General features: G+C 43.1%; 1 protein-coding gene across 1 annotated transcript in view; it reads right to left on the minus strand.

Annotated features, from left to right (window-relative positions):
• Window positions 1–20,703, minus strand: part of TRPC7 (transient receptor potential cation channel subfamily C member 7) — a 124,357-nt gene that overhangs the window by 96,802 nt on the left and 6,852 nt on the right. The gene's annotated exons all lie outside the window — the stretch shown is intronic.

A 20,703-nucleotide genomic window follows, 5' to 3' on the forward strand; every position in this document is an offset into this window, starting at 1 on the left:
TATTCCCAGTTTTTGACAATTATGACTAAAGTTTCTATAAACATTCATGTACAGGTTCTTGTGTGAAGATAAGTTTTTAGTTCTCCAGGGTAAATATCTAAGTGTGGGATTGCTGAGTATATAGCAAGTATATGTTTAATTTTAGAAGAGCTGCCAATTACCACCAACCAATTATGAGAGTTCTGGCTGCTCCATGTTCTCTCCACGGTCAATTTATTTTCTGTGTTGTGGTCTCTCATTGTGGTTTTGATTTGCATCCCCTAATGGCTAATGATATTGAGCGTCTTTTTATGTGCTTATTTGCCATCTTTGTATCTTTTTGATGAAGTGTCTGTTCAAATCCTTTGTTAGTTTTTTTAAAAAACTGAGCTTCTTATTATTGAGTTTTGAGAGTTCTTATATATATTCTGGATATAATTCCTTTGTAAGAGATAGGGTTTGTAAATATTTTCTCTCAGTCTGTGGCTTATCTTTTCATTCTCTTAACAGTATCATTCAAAAAATAGAAGTTTTAAATTTTGGTGATGTCCAGATTTATCACTTTTTATTTTATGATTATGCTTTTGGTGTCATAAGCTAAGAAATCTTTTTTAACACAGGGTCTCAGATGTGTCCTCCTGTGTTGTCCTCTAGAAGTTTTATAGTTTACATTTTATATTTAGGTCTACGAACCATTTTATGTTAACTTTTACATAAGGTGTAAGGTACAGGTCAGGGTTCCTTTTATAGCACGTGGATATTTATTTGTTCCAGCCTCATTTGTTGAATTATTATTCTTACTCCATCAAGTTGTTTTTGCACAGTTGTCAGAAATTGTTGACCATATTTGTATGGGTTTAATTCTGTGCTTTCTATTCTGTTTCCTTGATCTGTATATCTATTTTTTCAGTAACACCCACTATCTTTATTTTCATAGCTTTGTTAAGTCTTAAAATGAGGTACTTTGAGTCCTCCAACTTTACCATTCTTAAAAAAGTAGTTATGGCTTTTCTCATTCCTTTCTTTTTCATATTCATTTTTGGATAAGCTTGTTCATATCTACAAGAAATTCTGCTATGAATTTTATTGGAATTATGTTAAGTCTATATATAGTTTGGGGGAGAACTGACATCCTAACTGTGTTGAGTCTTCCAAACCGTGAGCATGGTGTATCTCTCCATTATTTAGGTCTTCTTTGATTGCTTGCATTAGTGTTTTATAGCTTTCAGCCTCTAGAGTCTACATATGTTTTGTAAGACTTGTATAAATATTTCACTTTTTAACTATTGGAAATATTTTTTAAATGTTTGGTGTCTAATTATTCATTACTGTATATAGAAATATGATTCATTTTTGTATGTTAACCTTATATCCTATGACCTGGCTAAACTCACTTACCTGTGCTTTGTAGATTCTTTGGAATTTTCTACATAGGTAAACATTTTGTTTGCACATATGGATTGTTTACTCTTGAACACTTAAGCTTAGAAGCATTTATTAATATGACTAATAATTAGTCATCTGGTCACTTAGATGCTTTTACATTGGTTTGAAGATTTACAAAGTATTATTTCTAGGAACAAAATGTTGCTAACAAATTTTTGCTGGCTTTCAACCCAAAATTACTTGCTCAGAGTGTTTTATTTGGTCAGTGTATTGAACAGTTTTTAGAATATTCATCCACCATTTATTTCTTGTGCTCTGCTCAACACAGATATTAACAGAGATTCTTTGATTTTTGATTGGCCCAGAATTTCTTCCCTTTCCTTTTGGTCCATAAATTTCACAAACTCACTTATTATTGAGATGAATCTCTGGCTTTAACACAGAAGACAAACCAAAATGATCTAACATGTTATTTTGATACCTTGAATTTTTGGTGCTGAAGCTATTGTTTTGACAACACCAATTTTAGGAAGTTATTAGTTTGTTTGACTTTGGTTAAAAACCCCAATTCTCAAACTTTTTCAAAGCTACTGACAAACTTAAATCAGAAGAGAGAGAGAGAGAAGCTCATTATTCTGATTGGTCCAAGTTAAATGAACTTCTCAGACTGATGCTGTGGAGACACCCACACAATACAGGATAATTAACACTTATTCCTCCATGGAGACCTTAGAAATTAGATTGAAAAAGAGTGTGGGCCTCAAATCCACACACCTCTCTCTTCCCTTCAGAGACCCACTTATGGGGAAGGAGTGTTTATTGAAAGCTGCAACTGAAATACAAACGGAGATAAATCAACAGACGTGTGCATGCTGTAAACCTAGGAGGTTTTCTGTTTTTGACATTTAGACTGAGTTTTTAAGAAATGATTACAATAAAAGTTTTCTAAGCATTGTAGTATTTCATTAAATGGTCACAGTTACCTTATAAAGCTGATAGTATAATATTATTCCCAAATAAGAGGAGGACAGAGAATTGATCATTGGATATAGCAACTTGGAGGTCATTGGTCACCTTGATGGGAGCAGTTTTGAGTGGAGGGTGTGACTGGTGAGGATTAAAGAATGGGAAGAGAGAGAAGAATTGAAGCCAGTAATACAGACAGAGAGGAGTTTTGAGGAGTTTTATTAAACAGGAAGGCAGAGAAATAGATAAGTAGCTGGTGTGAGAAGTGGAGTCAAGAGAAGCTTTCTCTTTTCTTCTCTCTCACTCTTCCTCCCTTCCTTCTTTCCCTCCTTCTCCTTATGGGAGAAACCATAATAGTTTTTATGTTGCTGGAAATTTTCCAGTAGCTAATTATGCTGCTCATTGTATATGATATCAGTATATCATTGTATGAATCCAGTAACTCAACAGTGTATATGACAGAAGATGAGGTATAGTGTATAAATAGAGGAATGAATTCGGATAGAGTCACATATGGTTTATCTGTGGTGGGAGGGAAGGTCCAGTATGTGAGTGAGGATGCTGGTAGATGGATGCATTGGTGGTAGGACTCTGTAGACATTTTCTTTCTATTGTTTCAATTTTTTTTCTAGTGAAATAGGAAGAAAAATTATCAGCGGAGAGTAAGAATTGGGGAGAAAGCGATGGAAGTTTGAGAAGAGGTCTGAAGTAGATTTTAGGGAGATTTAAGAGTGAATTGATTAAGGAGACAGGATATTATTGCTGAAGAACAGTAAGAGCCCCTTTGAAATTCATGGTTAGAAATTTAAAATGAGCCCAGCTAATGTGGTTGATTCTCTGTAACCACATTCACCTCCCTGGGTGCCAGCAGACAATTCGATTTTACCAGGATTCTATTTTTTTTTGCCAAAAGATAGAAGAAATCAAGAGAGAGGCAGAGGAACTGAGATGTATGTGGGGGAGATTGTAATGATAGTCCATGGAATTGAGGCTGGTATGAAGGGAGGCAAGACTTCCAGGGAAGAAGGAATGTGGAAGGACCCAGCTATATGTTGTCTACAAGAAACCCACTTTAAATATAAAGTTGGTGGTTTCCTACAAAATGAAGTATACTTTTACCATATGATCCAACAGTCGTGCTCCTTGGTATTTACCCAAAGGAGTTGAAAACTATGTCTACACAAAAACTCGCATACGGATGTTTATAGCAGCTTTATTTGTAATTGCCAAAATTTGGAAGCAAGCAAGATGTCATTCAGTAGGTGAATGGATAAATAAACTGTGGTACATCCAGACAGTGGAATATTACTCAGTGCTAAAAAGAAAAGTGAACTATCAAGCCATTAAAAGACATGGGGGAGCCTTAAATGCATATAACTAAGTGAAAGAAGCTAATTTAAAAGGCTAAAAAATACTGTGTGATTCCAACTATATGACATTCTGGAAAAGGCCAAACTATGGAGATAGTAAAAAGATCGCAGTGGCCAGGGGTTGGGGAGTGAGAAGGATGAATAGGTGGAACATAGAGGGTTTTTAGGGCAGTGAAAGTACTCTGCGTGATACCACAATGGTACATATATGTCATTATACATTTGCCCACATTCACAGAATGTATAAAACCTGGAGTGAACCTTAATATAAAGTATGGACTTTGGCTGCTAATGATGTGTCAGTGTAGGTTCATCAGTTGTAACAAGTGTTCCACTCTGATGGGGGATGCTGATAATGGGGGAGGCTATGTGTGAGGGCAGGGAGTATATAGTAACACTCTGTACCTTCTGCTCGATATTGCTGTGAACCTAAAACGGCTCTAAAATATAAGGTCTATTGAAAAAAAGATGGTTAGATTAGTGAGTTGGAAGTCTTGGGGGTAGGCAAAAGATTGACAGAGTTGGGATATTAGAGGGAGATATAAAAATTTGAGCTAGTAGTCAGAGATTATGGAGAGTTTGCATTTATTGATCATGACAGGTATAGGCTCAGGTAGGCTCATCGTGACTAAAGTAAGACCACTGGAGGAGATGAGCTCATAAAACTGAGTCGGGGCGTTAAAAGGATGGTCTGTGTATATATTAAAGTATCAAGAATTTAAATAGCAGTAACTAAAACCATGGAGAAATGACAGGGATTGACCCATTGTTGCAGATTCCAATGATATGGAATTATGGGTGACATAGTCTGATGAAATATGGTTCAGAACTCAGTGTTCTTAGGGAGGAGAGAAGGAGAAAGGTCTGGAAGTCATAAGGAACAGCAAGAGAGGTATGTGCTCCCTCCCCCCCTTCTTTAGGCCCAGTGGTATGAGGACTGTGAGAGGAAAGCCAGCCCCCCGCCTGGGAGGACTGCAGGGGAAGTGTGTCCTTAGGGGAGGTTTTGCTGAGGGGAGACTATGCTTTTTGGAGGGTGAAGTAGGAGCGTATCTGGAGATGAAGAAGCAGGGTGTGAGGACAGAGCGGGGCATACGAGGAGCCTTGTGGAGAATCAAGTGCAGGTTCTGAGGGGTTACCTGGGAGGCAGCAATGACATAAGAGAGTTTAAAACAATTACTGAAATTATATTGTGAGGATTTAGTGAGGTAAAGCAGGTGAAGTGCATGGCATGTGTTGGGCACATAGGTCTGGATCAGTACAGTTTAGCCAAGAAAGGACTTCGGAGCCTCATCCTGCCCTCCAGCCCTCCCTTCTGCACATCTCCCACTCAGCTGATGGATGAGAAAACTGAATGTTAAGATTTAACACACATGGCTGAATCCTTGTTAATTGTAACTGGAGTCACTGAAATAATTAATGGATGTGAAATGCAGGGTAAGAACCTGAGCCTAGTGCTCATTACTGCAGATGAAAATTGAAGAGTTTCAATCCATGTTTTAGCTTTCATGCATACACTTGATTGTTTCATTAACCTTCACCATATAAATAAGCCCGGGCCCCGGAGGATCATAAAAGGCAAATATCCTTCAGCGTTTAATTTCCATTTAGGAGCTCAGATCCAAGAAAGGTGGTTCAAGTCCAGCACATGAATCAGCTAGCCAGCATTTCTTGCCTTGGCTTTTCCAGGGGGATTTACACAGCCCCTAGGTCCTCAGAGTCCAGGGTTCTGACCCCAGGGTGGGGTGGGTAGGGCTGGCTCCCTGCTCCAGTGACCCTCTCAAAGGCGTGACTCTCAAACTCTGACACTGGTTACTCCCTCCCTCCTTGACTTTATTATCTGTAAATATCTTAGCCAGGCAGTGTTGACAGTGTCTCTGTTGATACTTTGGCTCCCGCAGGAGGCCTTCCCTTATTCATCCTAGACTTACTCCCTGCATTTCCTAGTGGGTTCTCTGTGTCCTAAGCGTTTCAGAATTTGGGAAGGATGATTGTATATGAGCCATTGGTGATCCTAGAATTTCTTGGGACGGGGCTGATCAGTCTTTGCATGAGAGAGATGGCTGGGTGTTAGTGTTTGGTTGGGCTCTAGAATCAGAGCGTCCGAGTTCAAATCCCAGCTCTGCTGCATACTGTCTTTGTGTTTGCCTGTATAACTTAAGCTTCCTCTGTGTTCTAGCTTAACCAGTATAATGGGGATTATACTGTTTTCTGCCTCATGGAGTTGTTGTAAACTAAATAAGATAATCCGTATAAGTTGCTTAACACAATATGTGACAAGTATCAGCCGATATTAAGATACATGTGGCTTGTAGGTTAGCAGAGAGTGTAAACATGGAAAATTTGTCTCTTTCAGGGTGTTGGTCTTCAAGTGCCATTTCTAACAAAGCAGACACACCCATTGTTGGATTTAATTTTGCAGCTTCACCTGTGTCAGTCCTCAGGTGGAAGGTGCAGGTAGCAGGACAGAAGCTTGGAGCAGGGCATTGGGGCAGAGTCCTTGATAATTCACAATGAAGGTGCAGGCCCCTGGGTGCTGAGCTGAATCTGCAGGTGACTGCACCGCCTTTCTTAGTCAGGCAGTGTTGGCAGTGTCTCTGTTGATACTTTGGCTTCCATCCCGATTTTTGGTTTACTTAATTGGCAGCTACTGACATCGTTAAGGGGCTCCTTAAGCCATCACCATGACGCTGTGAAGTCCCAGAAGTAATGGATTGCTCTGCTTGTTGGTTTTATAACAAGTCCCCTCTGACGGATTCAGAGGCTTGCCTAAGGAGAATAGAGGCTGTCTTTCAAGGAAACAGATGAGCAACTCGAGTATTTTATTCTAATTCAGCAGGTATATTTGAGCACCCACTGTGTGCCGGGCCCTGGGGATAGAGACCTAAATAAAATACAATCCTTGCCTCTGAGGAACTCAGGGTCTTGCTAGAGAGAATGACAAGTGACTAGGTAAGGACCACAGGGTGACGTAAGTGTCTTGGGATATGCCACCCAGCTACAAATATGGGGGACTTCCAAGAGGAGGCAGAGTGTGAGCCCTGAGGATGGGTAGAAGCTAACAGGGGCGAGGCAGGTGTGGGGAGGAGAGTAACAGGGAATGGACGTTCCAGGAAGAGGGGCTGGCAGGTGCAAAGGCCCAGAGGGCAGAGAACATTCACCAGCGGGTAGACTGTGATGGGTATCAGCTACTTTACCCACAGATGGTTTCGCATAGGTTTTGCACATTATCCAGCATTTTACATTACTTCTCATAATTAAATAAACACAAACACGCTCATGTATCCAGAGAGGAATTCACATACACTCTGCACATCCTTATCCAGATTAAAGATGCTGCTTGGTTCTCATTTGCTGAGCTCCCAGAAGAGCCCTTCCTCAGCTTTCTGCTTTTTCAGCTGGAACCACAGGGAACAGACACAGGAAGGCAGGTCTGCCTGTGTGAACCTTGCCCCACCCCAGCACTTGACAGTTCCAGGCCTCCCTGGAGGCTCCAGGGCTCTCTTCCCTCGTTCTGCACACTCTCTGTCTTTGTCTCTCTCTCTATCTCCTTCTCCTTTCCCTTTCTCTCTCTTTCTCACACATAACTCTGTCAACCACAGGTCAGTGCTCCATGGTAGAGGGATTGCTCAAAGCTGTGACTCAGGAAATTAGCCAGGAGGTGTGAGTTGAAAGAGAAGGAGGGACCCTCAGGAAACCCCATGGTTCGCTTACGTAGAAGCAGCCCCACCTTTCCCCTGCCTTCCTGTCCTGTCCCCGCATGGGGTCGACCTAAGCATGGTTGGTTGGTCTCTGTACCCATTAGAATGGGAGACAGTGTTAAAGCATATGACTCTTACAGTTTTTGCTACTGCGGTATTATTTATTGAATGCTTACTATGTGCCAGACCCTGGGCTGAATTCTTTACATATTTAGCTCATTGAATTCTCATGACAAACCTAGGAAGTAGATAAAATTATCATTCCTCTTTATAGAGAGGGGAACTGAGGCCCAGAGACTTCAGCGGCAGCTGGGATTTGAACTTGAGTATGGCTGACTCCACATTCCATAATTCTAACACTGGGAAGTGCTCATCTGATAAAGATACCAACTGCTCTGGCATGTGCTCTAAAACCCTGAGCGCGACCCTGAAGGGGCAGGTTCAGGGTCCTTCCTGGTGAAGAGGAAGAGAGAGATGAGGGCCTGTTGCTAAGAGTCAAAGGTGCTGAAACCGTGTGAGGCAATACCCTGTGTATCCACACCCAGGGGCAGGCCGGGAGTAAGACTGGCTGAGCCCAGAGAGCTGACTTTGCCCCGCGCTCTAAGTTACCAGCAGGTGCGTTGGCATCAGAATGTTGGGGGAAGTCATCCCTAATGGGATGTACCATTCCTGTTGCTCCCAAGGCCCTAAGCCTCTTATTTAAGTGCCAGTCTGTCCACTCCCCCCACATCCTTTTCAGTCTTATGACTTTCACCAAGGGGCCATCCACCTCTATTCTGTAACAGGTCCCCCTCCCCCATGCAGGATCACTGTCTTCATGGTGAGAAGTTATGGGAATGGGTGGGAAGCAGAGGGTCTGCAGAATTTCCCCCTGCGGTGGCTGGGACACCTTGCAGCTCACTCCTCAGATACACAGAGAAACTGAGAGTGGCGGGATGAGGCTGCATTGCTTTTGCCATCTGAATTCCAAAGGGGGGCAGCACGGTGACTGCTGTTCATGGTGCACTGGCTTTTAGCAAGCATGATTTTTGGGTCTGTTTGCTGTGTTGGAGCTGAGGCATACTGTATAGCTGCAGAGTGATGCTGAGTTAACACCTCTCTGTTCCTCGATCCTTCCAAAGCTTTCGTCCACAAGCACACCTAAGCCACTTTGGTCCATGGATTGGCTCATAAAAGAACTCATGTATTCATTTATTTATTCATTTAATCAACAAAAATGAATAGTGCATTTACCCCATGCCGAGCACTGTGCTAGCACCCTGGAGATAAATGAGGATTAAGGCAGGCGCGGTCTCTTGCCCATTAGACCTGCGTTTCTTTACATTCAGCCTCATAGTAATTCCTGGGAAAACATTACCTTCCAAATAAACCCAGTTGACAAGCAGTAGAAACAGTAAGAGTCTGTTAGATGGAAAGCTTGAGTGCTTTCCAGTAATCCATCCTTACAAAATGTTCCAGCCAGTTCAGCCTGTGCTTACTGTGCTTTCTGTGTCCTAGAAGCTGTGCCCAGCACTGGAGATGCAAGGAGAAGTGAGATGTGGTCACTGCCTACCCATGGTGAGACTAGACGTAACCCAGTTGTTCTAATATTATATGGCAGTGCTGGCCGCTCATTCAACAAATAGTCATTGAGTTCCCACCCTGTTCCAGGCACTGTTCTCAATCTTTGAATACAGCCATAAGCAAAACAGACTCCCTGCCCTCGTGGAGCTTATGTTTTACTGGGGGCCTGGGGACTTCAGGTTTCTGTTTTACATTGGTGGTTAGGCAGGAACTCCCTGAAGAGGTGATTTTGTACAGAGAGTTGGTGAAGGAGGGAGCTATCTATGTAGATATATATGAGGAAGGAGCGCTCCAGACAGAGGGTCATTGGTACAAAGAGGGAGAAGAGTGCAAAGCAGAAGAGGGAGAGCATCTGGTGTTTCTGAGGACCAGCAAGGAGGCCAACTACTGGGGCAGAGTGGGTGAAGAGGAGAACGAGGGAAGAGGTGAGGCCAGAGCAACAGCAGGAGACAGATGGCCAAAGCCCTAAGAGGCACTTGTAGCACTGTGGCTTTTTCTCTGGTGAGATAGGGAGTCACTGGAGGGTTTCAAGAAGCGGCGTTAGCAGGATCCGGTATATGCTTGAAGGGGATCACCCTGGCTGTTGGGATGGGATGAATTGTAAGGGGCAAGAGCAGAAGCCTGAAGACCCAGTAAGAGGTTGTTGCAATTATCCAAGGGAGAGATGAAGGTGGCCTGGACCAGAAAAGTAAGTGCTCAAGGGGGAGAGAAGTATACAATTCTAGATGTCTTCGAAGGATAGAGCCAAGAGGATTTATTGATGGATTGGACATCAAGAAAAAGGAAGAGAAGAGTTAAGGATGAATGAGGTTTTTGGACCAAGCAACTGGAAAGATAGTTACCATTTATGACATGAGCACTGTGTTAGATGAGCTCCTTGTTTAGCAGATGTTTCCTTCCTCCTTCCCCATCTCCTTGAGACGAGCACACTTCCTTCCCCATTGGTAGGGAACTTGGTCATGGACTTGCTTTAGTTCATGAAACTACAGTGTGTGACCCTTAAACTTAGGGCTTAAGAGGCATCATGTATTTTCCCTTGTCTCTGTGGGAGTTCTGACCTCTGCCCTTGGAGTGCCCTTGGTTTCCACTGTCCATGCAGCCTGGATCCCAGAATAAGACATGTAGAGCAGCCTCCTCCTCTGACCCAAAGATTTGTGAACCTGACAATAAATGTTGACATGTAGACTGCTGCGTTTTGGGGTGGTTTGTTACACAACATCATTGTGGCAATAACTGAATGATAAAGGGACAGAAGTAGGCTGAATGCTTTGGGACATCATCATCAAAGATGGGCTCTTAGCCCTGCCTGGGTATTCAGGGAAGTTGCCCTGGAGAAAATAAGTTGTGACTGGATCTTGAAGGATAAATCAGAGTTACCGAGTTCAAGAAGTGGAGGAAGCGTATTCCAAGTTGAGGACATAGCATAAACAAAAGCACAAAAAACATGCTATGTGAATATACAGGAAACTCTGCAAGTAGAGGCACAGGGCAGCAGAAGGTGAGTCTGGGGAAGTAGACAGGACCATGGAGGGCCATGGAAGGTTTTGTCTTCCATGATAATAAGCTTGAACTTCATTCCACAGGCATTGAGGAGGCACCAAAGCTTTTTAAGTGGGAGAAAGGCACGGTCTGATTTGCACTTCAGTGGGATCCTTCTGGCCCTATGTGGAGGACAGCTTCACCTATGTGGTGGAAGCTCTTGTGATCATCTGATCAAGAAGAGTGGTAGTAAGGATGCAGGGATGAAAATGGATTGGGGATACATTTAAGTTTTAGTACCAGCAGGATTTAAGGTACAGAAGGAAAGCAAGGACTCAGTATGTGGTGTGCTTTGGACGTCAAACGCTGGAAGGAAATTAGTATCTGATGGGATTATAACATGGTAGTATCGGATGGGATTATAGGTGAATTTTCTTTTTCTTATAAACAGTTTCATTTTCTACATTAATTGCACATTTACCAATGTAAGCAAAAAAATTTGAGTTATGATGTTTAAACCTGCCTGTTTTCCTTTGGGTGAATTTGCTGAACCCTTCAATCTCAGTGTTGGAGAGGAGTATTCACCCTTGGTGCTGTCTTGGCCAGGACTGCAGTCTTGTCTACTTGATATCTAATAACTTTGTTGTTTTTAAACATCAAATTAAAAGGAGATCCAAAATGAGATTCAGAGCAAATATGACCTATGCATCTTATTTGTACTTACCGTATATTGTGAAAACATTTCAGAGAAACACTAATTTAGAATTGGCATTAGCAGATAACATACCCTTCCAGAGGATTATGTCATGAGTCACCTGATTATAGATTCAGAATAGTAAATGTTCAGGAAACTTTTTTTAAAGAGTAATTATAGCACAGCATATGTATAGAAATAATTTTTTAAAAATTTACTTGTGATTGCTGAAAAATGCTATTGATTAAGAGGGGCTAATGACTAGATGGCAAGGTAGGAATTTAAAAAATGTAGAGCCCTGCTAATTATAAAACAAAACCCCAAAACCAAATTAGGCAAATCAGTACTTATGATTTCTCTGATCAAAAGAGCATACACCGTTCTTTTCACCTCAGTGCCTTTGTCCGTTGTGTTCCCAAGTCTGGACTGATGCTCCTCTTTACTTCCTCTAAGAACCTCTGCTCTTCTTAAGACCAGGCGGAAGGTAACTCCAGGATGGCTTTCCTGATATCCCTGGGGAAATCCACTGTTTCATGCTTGGACACCCACTGCATTTTATTCTTAGGGTCCAGCAGACCTGTCAAAGTGCTCTCTGTATTTTTGACACGTTCATACTTGACTAATTAACTTCATTAATTTGTATATCTCAGCCCAGGGCATGCCACATTATAGGACTTGATAAATGTTGCATAAAATGACCATACATATACTCTGATTCAAGAATTTTATTTATGGGAAGCTGAGGCACAAGTAAGTGCTGGTGTGTGGCTACCAGGGAACAGATCTAGGAGGTGCGAATGGGGGTCTATTCTTGGCTCTCAGAGATGGTCTTGGAGCCAGACTTGCCTGTTCAAGGCTCATTATCTTGTGCATAGCAAACTGCACTGACTTTCTAAAAGTCCCGGAAGACACGGGTAAAAGATGAGTAAGTGATTGCATTTAAATAAGTTCAAATCTAATCAGGAAAATAAGATTCTAGTTTTTTGACTGATTTCTCCAAAGAATGACTTAATAACACTTGGAAGTAGGACTTAAAGCTGTTTTGTAAAAATATAAAAAGAGAGAGACCGAGGCTTTGATATGCTTTCATTTCTCTCTACAGCTTCTGTTGTTACCTGTGTGCTGGTGAGCCCAGGCTTTTACCTCCACCCCCAACCCGTATTCTGAGGAGCAGATTTCAGTGTCCAACTGCCAAGTGGTCATCTGCACTGGTAGGTCCCACACACACTTCAAACCCCGCATGCCCCAAGCTGAACACATGGGTCTTCCAAACATCCAAACCCGATGTTCTGCTTTCTGCTTCAGGAAATAGAGTCCCCATCCACTCAGCCTCCTGAGCTAGAAGTCCTGGGTTCACCTTTGTCTTTGCCAATTAGTTACCAAGATCTATGGATTCTGATGTAAACAATCTCTACTGTCTGAGCCCTACTGCCCACACTCACAGTCGTGATCTTAATTCAAGTCCTTAGAATTTGGTCTCTAGGCTTTTGAATTAGCCTCCTGATTGGACTGTTTACCGACAACAGTTCCTTCTACCCTGATGCCAAACCACTATCCCCTTGGTTAAAAAGCTACAGGATAAAATCCATGCATCTTTATTACCATATTTCAGTATACTTCCCTAAGATTAGCCCCCTTCCCTTAAACCCATCCACCAAGAACACTGGGCCGTTCACGCCTCTGCACATGGTATTTGTCTCCCTTTATGTCTTTCTTTCCCTTCTCCATTTGCCAAACTCATCCTTCAAGAACCACTTCAGAATATCATCTTTTCCAGGAATCCTTATCTCACATCACCAGGCAGTTTGCTGCGCTCTTCTTTGTGTTCTCACAGCATATTGCTCCTACTCTACTATGTTGTATTTATCCCTCAACACTCCAGTCTCTCCCATTGCTTTGAGGACAGAGTTCAGGTCTCTTCCACACTTGTAGACCTAGTACCTAGTACAGTATCTGGCACACAGAAAGAAGACCACCATTTGCTGAAAACCATTTAACCATTCTCAGTCCGTTTCCTCAACTGTAAAATGGGAATAATCATCTCTTCTTAAATCTCAACTTAGATGTCGTTTATGAAAATGCCCTGTAGAAATGAGAAGCAGAAAGGCCTAGAGAAGTGGGGACTCAACAAGGGATTGTTAGTAAAAGTACCTGATCTTATGCATGAGAAAGATGAGCTGCAGAGAAGTAAAGTGACTGAGCCAAGGTCACAAGTCAGTTCCTGGTGGAGCCCCGGGTCTCCTCACTCAGCGGCCCCCATGCCAGCATTGCCCCCGAGGATCGTCTTTTATGGTGGCAAATCACCTGTGTGACATACGCTGTGCCCTGGGCAGAGTGTGACCACAAGGCTGCAAGCTATTTAGTTCCCTCAGGTAATCTCTGAAATCTGACTACCGTGAGCACACTCCTCACATATTTGCTTTAGGTAAAGAAAATATCCAGCCCTGTGTTTAAAATCTGCTGTCTACTTTTGTAATCTTAGAGGGAATACCATTTGGGGAAATAAACTCTTGCTCCTAGTTTTTTTAAGCCGAATTAAAACATTTTTTCCACATTTCCTGGCTCTCATCTCCATGCTTACATTAAAATATCAGGTTTAAGCACATAAAAAAATCAAGTTTCTGATGTGCTGCAGGAAGGTATTAGGTGAATTCTTAGAATAAACTTTAAGCAAAATTAATAATCACCAGAAAAGAGAACTTGTCATCAGAAAGATTCTTGAGCTACTGCTTTCAAAGTATATGTAGGAGAAGCTGGAGAGAGCTATTAACTCAACAGGCAAAGCCCTGGTCTTCAACATGTATCAGTAAAAGGCGTGCTATCCTTCCCCAAAATGCAAACATGAATTCTGATGCCCCAGGTCCAAGCACCTGTTTTACTGTAAATGGAAGTGTATTGTATTTCCAGGATGTGGAGGGGGGGGTGAAGAGAGGAAGAGAGAGAGAAGCTTAGCATCTCAGCATGGCCCTTCTTAATGTTCAAAGCACTTATCCATCAGTAATTAGTAAACCTGCTCTGCAGCCCAGAAGAACAGGTCATTATTATTAATTTCACACTGTAGGTATGGGAGATGGAAAGAACATAATAATATGAAAGATAATCGTGCTACCAAGCATTGGGGGAGTGCTTTTCTGTTTGAGAATTGATAGTATTTAGAAAATTTTAGCCTCAGTCATTCTTACATCACTGTAATTTTAGGACTAGGTACACAAGATTAGTTTCCTTATTTTTCCTGGGCCTTATACCATTCTGCATCTGCGGTGACCAGAGCCTGTACTCCAACTCCTCCAGGCTCCTGGGGTCGGCAAGAGTGCAGACGGTACCATACTACCTGATCTGTCCTACTGAGAGCTGATGGAAAAGTCCATGGCCTCCTAGTGCTAGGGTAATACACGTTTTGAAAGGAAGCCTGTGCCAGGATATTAAAAGAGTGTTTATTATCCCTACACTGTGTTTGAGTGTATAACACTTACGGTAGGTACTGATCACATAGTTTATAAATGAGAAAGAAAGAGAGAGAGAGACACTAGTTCATCAATGCCTAGCGAGATTTCTGAATGATGGAAACTTTTTTCCCTTTGCAATCAAATGCAGTTCTCTCAGTTTTCCTAATGGGTACTAAATGGAACTCTACCTGGAATCCAAGAGCTGCTATGGTATTTTCCAGCTTCTTACAATTCATGGGCTTGAAGGGTAGCAGAATCTGCCACCCTAAAATGGGCCACTTTGTCATAAGGATTCTTTTGCGCTAAAGGCAATTAAGAAGAAGCAGATACAAGAAAAGCTCTCTGCCCTCTCCTATTTGGCTAAAAGCAGAGCATAAATTTGTAAAGGGTGTCCCTCCTCCGCTCTCTACCAAGAAAAACAGATGTTAATCACCAGAGACAACTCTAGACCCTTACCAGCCCAGAGACAGCACCAGAGGTATCTACGCAACAACCTTGTTAAAACTAGCTCTCATCTACCATTAGTTTCCCCATATATTTACCTTCCCACAATTTGATGCCCCTAGAAGCTCAGAGTTCTTTTCTGTTGTCTTGTCATGCGTCTAAAGATTTATCCTTTTGTTACGATGTTATATAAGCCCAAGTTCTAACTACCCCTTTGAGTTACTCATCTCTGAGTTCTCTCATCTGTTTGCATGATACACTTGAAAAAACAGCAAATGCAGAGAGAGGCTTTCTCTGAATGCCCCTTTTCTGCCTCAAGACAGATCCTCCAAAAGGAACTTGATGGCCATAAATCCCTTCCCTGGGAGCTTCTTGAACCAGGGAAGATGGGCTCTTGTCACAGGAGAGGAGGTACTATACCCAGACAGACTTTGTCACAAACTATCATACCTCCCATCTATTCTTCTACGCGCCCATTCGTGTTTCCTAAAATTCATTTACTCTCCCCTAAAAGGCCTGCACCCCTGCCCCCATCCTCCATACCTTTCCCTATTAGATGGTATTTAATCCTGAATTCTAAGCCGCTTCAGAGAGTTACTCATTTTTCCCTGGGTATTTCTCATGTATACACAAGGTATATGTGCTTCTCTGTACTTGTGTTTGTTTTTCTTTTGTTACTCTTTATCACAGGGGTCTCAGCTCTGCACTCAGAAAGGTGGAGGGAAAATTCCTCCCCTACACAGGCAAATCTGTCTCTCCCTGGGCACGACTCAGAAACCCTTCTTCACATGGCCCTTCCTTAGTCCCTGGGGCCCAGCTTCACCTCATACTGGTCCACAGGAGTTCTGTGATGGGGCTCAGAGGTTTAGTTTTCATGAGTACGTGTAGGCACTCTCAAAATCATCAAAATGACACGAAGATTATTTTAAGTTAAAAACATCTGAACAAACAGTAACTAAACTTCTTTTGCTAACTTGAGGAGAGCCTCCCAAAAATACAGTTGCCATAAATCCCCTCTGTGGAGGGGCTGGGGGCGTGGTTTACAGCCAGAAAGGAGACTGACCACCTGGATGAGAACAAACTTCACGAACTCTCAAGCCTTCCCTTTGTATCCCTAAAAGCCCATGTGTTTCCTAAACATCCTGTTTTTCCTTAAACCCTTTTCTCCTCTTCCTTACCCTGTTAGGTTGGTATATAAACCCCTGTCTTTAGCTGTTTAGGGAGCCACTTCTTTTATGCACTTCTGTGTGCGTGTGAATAAACTCGGTCTTTTCTCCCGTTAATCTGTCTTTTGTTAGTCAATTCACAGGCCCCCAACCATTGCAACCTAAGATGGTAGTGGAAAAGTTTTCCTCAGGACACATGACACTAAAATTTTCTAGGAACTGTTATTTGTAATGTGTTGATATCACATGGGGGAATGCCACAATATTCGGTGTAAATACATTAAATACATTGAAGTGGGTGCTTTTTTGGGGGCTGAGGGAGAATAGGGGGTAAAGTATGAAGGGAAACAAAAATATGATAGTAATGATCCATCAAGTAGTTATAGTATTAATTCAATTTTTGTACCTGGGGGTAGAGGGAGCACTAGGAGCAAACGCGGGCGTCGCACTGCTGCGGCCTCTCCCGTTGCAGAGCACAGGCTCCGGACGCGCAGGCTCAGCGGCCATGGCTCATGGGCCCAGCCGCTCCGCGGCATGTGAGATCCTCCTGGACCAGGGCACGAACCCGTGTCCCCTGCATCGGCAGGCGGACTCTCAACCACTGCGCCACCAGGGAAGCCCAATGCTGACGTTTTTGTTCCCTCTACTTTTCTATATTCTCTAAAAGTTTTCTAATCTGTGTGTTTTATTTTCATTATCCCCAAAGCCAACACTTGAAAATGTTTTTCTCCTACTGGATAGGGGTCGTGGCCCATTACTGTCTCCCCCATTGCTTCTGTCAGCTACCTCCCACTTCTTAGCCACCCTGCCTCTCCTAGACCCACACACGCACACACACACGTGCACACACACGTACACGCACACAATGCACACGCGCGCACACACGTACACACATGGAGACACATACACACATGTACACACTCACACAAGCACACACGTACACGCACACGTAGAGATGCACACACGCACACACACGTACACGCACATGTACATAGATGCACACACATGCACACACACGGAGACACACACACGTACACACACACACACACACAGGCTTTTACAGAATTAGCCTGTCTCAGCTTGTGCCTTGGTCAGTAGAACGCATCAATAGTCTCTGTCCTTTCTTCCAGAATGACCTCCTAGTTTTAGGACTGTCTTTGGTTCCCGGAATAACTGACCTTTGCGCTTTTATCCTGCCCTGCTCTGTGGGTCTGCCTAGAATCCTGGTGTCAGCCTTCGTCAGTTTCTCAGCCTGCTGCTACCTATTGTATAGAGTTGAGTAGTGTCCCCGCCGAATTCACATCCTTCCTAGAACTCCAGAATGGTACCTTATTTGGAAATAGGTTTTGCAGGTATAATTAGTTAAAACAAAGTCCTACTGGGATAGAGTGAGCCCTTAATCCAAAATGACTGGTCCTTCTAAGAATGTCCTTACAAGAAGACGGCAAGAGACAAACACACAGGGAGATCACTATGTGACAACAAAAGCAGAGATTGGAGTGACGTATCTATAGGCAAAGGATTGCCAAGGAAGCACGTATCCTACCCTGGAGCCTTCAGAGCCAGCATGGCCCTCTGGTAACACCTTGATTTTGGACTTCTGACCTCCAGCACTGTGAGAAAACAAATTTCGGTTGTTTTAAGTCACCACATTTGTGGTACTTTGTTTCAGCAGCCCTAGGAAATTAATATATCCACCTAGACTCAACTGGGATTTCACCAAGGAGGATTCTGGGTACCCAGAAGAGCCTCATCTGCCTCCAGTATCCTCCTGGTCTGGTATTCTCAACATCCAGAGTCTTGGAGGAAGACGAGGGAGCGGTCTCCTTTGTGCCTTTATTTGTGCTAAAATGAGCTCCAGTTGAACACAAATCAGACATGAGATTAGATATTTTCCTCTACTTTAATGTAAACTTTACTTGGGCCATGCAGCAAGCACAGGGAGAAAGATGTCTTGAGAATCTGGAAAAGCGCAGTGGAAAGATTGAAATCTAGTGGAAAACTTTTTATACTGGGGCTATCACTTCTGAACCCACTTTCCGATACCTTTGTGCTGGCAGTGCTATGCCGTGAATAGTTTGGCCAAGCCTGGGGCACACCCTTCTGTGCCTCCAAAGTTCAAGGTAGAAAATCGGAATCCTCATCACTGTCCTGCCCTCCTGCTACTCCACTGGGCTTCCACCTTGGAGAAGAAATAAAGAGCTGGCTCTGTTCTCCCTCCCCTCCCTGCGTCTCTCTGGAGACCACTGAGAGGCCCTAGGGACCGAAGAAGTTCCTAGATAACTAGAACTCCTAGATAAGACAGCTGTCCTGGAAACAGCCAGGAGCCGTCTCCTTCTCTGACTGTGCTGTCACTCCAGCTGCAGTGAGTCACCTGCTGGTTGAGATGTGCTGGTCCTTCTGCCACTCCCCCCGCCCCCTTCCTGGGAGGACTGCCCCTTCCTACAGCAGTTGTCCAACTCCTGCCAGTCTTGTCCCCTCCAAGCCACTTAGTACACTAGGCAGAGTGGATCTTTCCAAGCTGAGTCACTCACTCACCTGCTGAAACCTTCAGATAGCTCCCCATTCACCCTACAGTGAATTCCACCTTCTTACCGAGGCTGCCAAGTGGTAAGGCCATGGCTGAGTGGTTCTTTAGCACCTCTGTCACCTGTCACCTCTTCTGTTTACTCCCTATGATAGGGAGCTAGTCACGATTCTCTACACAGGCCTCTCTTTTCCCTCTCTTCACTAGGCTTTTTCATGTGCAGTTGCTGTGCCTGGAACCATCTTTCCCATTCCCTGCTGTCTATCTGTCTCATACCCTCCATTTTCATTTCAATGTTGTCATCTCTGAGAAATCGTTAAACACATGCACACACTTACACAGAGTCAGCTGTCCCAGTAAGTCAGTGCTTTTAAAATTGCTCTTCTACTGCTTAGCACCCAGCACGATTTGTAAAGCTATTTGTGTGATTATATGAAGAACGCCCGTCTCCTCCACTAGACTGTAAGGTCCTGAGGGCAGGAACTTATCTTTTCATCATTTCATCCCAGCACCCAACCCAGAGCCTGGCTCATACTAGAGGCTTAATTAAGTATTTTTTGCATGAATGCTGAATTTTCAGATAGCTCTGTAACTAGGGTCCATCCAGTTCTGATATTCTACAGGTCTACAGACCATATTTCCATCCACCCTCCTGACATATATTTTCCACATTTAATCTACATGTGAATTTGCTGCTAGTAAAACACAGGCCTCCCTGTTGTTGGTATATTATGATTAATTTATATATAGAACTGTAACTCTTTTTCAGAGAAAAACTCTACATTTTCATCATTTCCTTTTGATATAATTTGTGCTACTACTCATTGCCTGATATCCTCTAAGAACTGCCTCCATTTCCTCCATATCTCTGATGTTTCAGACTGATAGTTGCACTTGTATAGGAAATGATTTTCTCCCAGTATTTTTGTGTGTAGTGATGGATCTTTAACACAGAGATATTTTTCAAAAAATAATCTCCGTCTGTACTTGGCAGGAGCTCAGCTTGCCCATTTTCTCCCTCCCCCACTTTGCAGCCTCTGTCTTTCCTGCCCATGTTGCTTCTTTTCACAGCAATATTTTAGCAGCACGCCAGGCTTCTTCAGTTTCAGTGGTCTGCATTTTTCCAATTGGAAAATACTCCCTTGACCTATTGTTAATCATGGAGCTCATACGCACAGCCTGTACTTTTTCTTATTCTGGAAATATCTTTGGGATTGGGGAGGGAAGCTTAGCAGAAATCAGGAAGACCCTCTGAACAGAGGAGGTGTTGAAATTTAAGTTGTGTTTATTGGGAAGAAAAGTGGTGCTGAAAATCCAGTGGGCTTTGGGGAACAAAAAGGGATCCCCACTGCGATCTCTGGGGAAAATTATGTACTTACTATGGGTCAGGTCCTCTTCAAAGAGTTTTATATTCTTCATCTCATTTAATCCTCACCAACACGCTCGGAGGTCATTATTCATTAATTCACTCACTGACTCATTTATTTACTGAACTAATATTTACTGAGTACCTAATATGTGCCAGGACATTCTGGAGGTTGAATGGGATGAGGCATTGAAAGCTCATAACAATGGGGTGAATCGAGATGTCATTTACAGAGATTAGGGTCAGGGCAAGTGTTTGGGTGGGGAAAACAAACATTCCATTTCCCACACGTTGCAGTTCTTTCCTAACACTTGTTCCCTCCCCCATCTCCATTTTTCAAATAAGAAAACAAACTTCCAATAGATGCCCAAGATTGTATGGTTGCTAGGAGAAGACTCTGAACTGGAACCCAGGTCATTCTGATTCTGGAGCAAAGCTCTGTGCTTTCGACTCCATAGCCTTGAGAAAATGAAGCATGGCTGCACTGGGTGCTCACCCAAAGCCTGTCCCCTGTCCTTGTCCTCGTCTAGCATAGTGGCCTCCTTTTTCCCATCTGAATACCTGTCACACAACTTACACTGTCTCCCTGTATTTTAGAGGCTAATACTCTTGGCATAAA

This window comes from Delphinapterus leucas, chromosome 3 (genome assembly GCF_059928025.1).
Source record: "Delphinapterus leucas isolate spDelLeu-1000000601 "Yukka" chromosome 3, BTC_Dleu_Yukka2, whole genome shotgun sequence".
Taxonomy (NCBI): domain Eukaryota; kingdom Metazoa; phylum Chordata; class Mammalia; order Artiodactyla; family Monodontidae; genus Delphinapterus; species Delphinapterus leucas.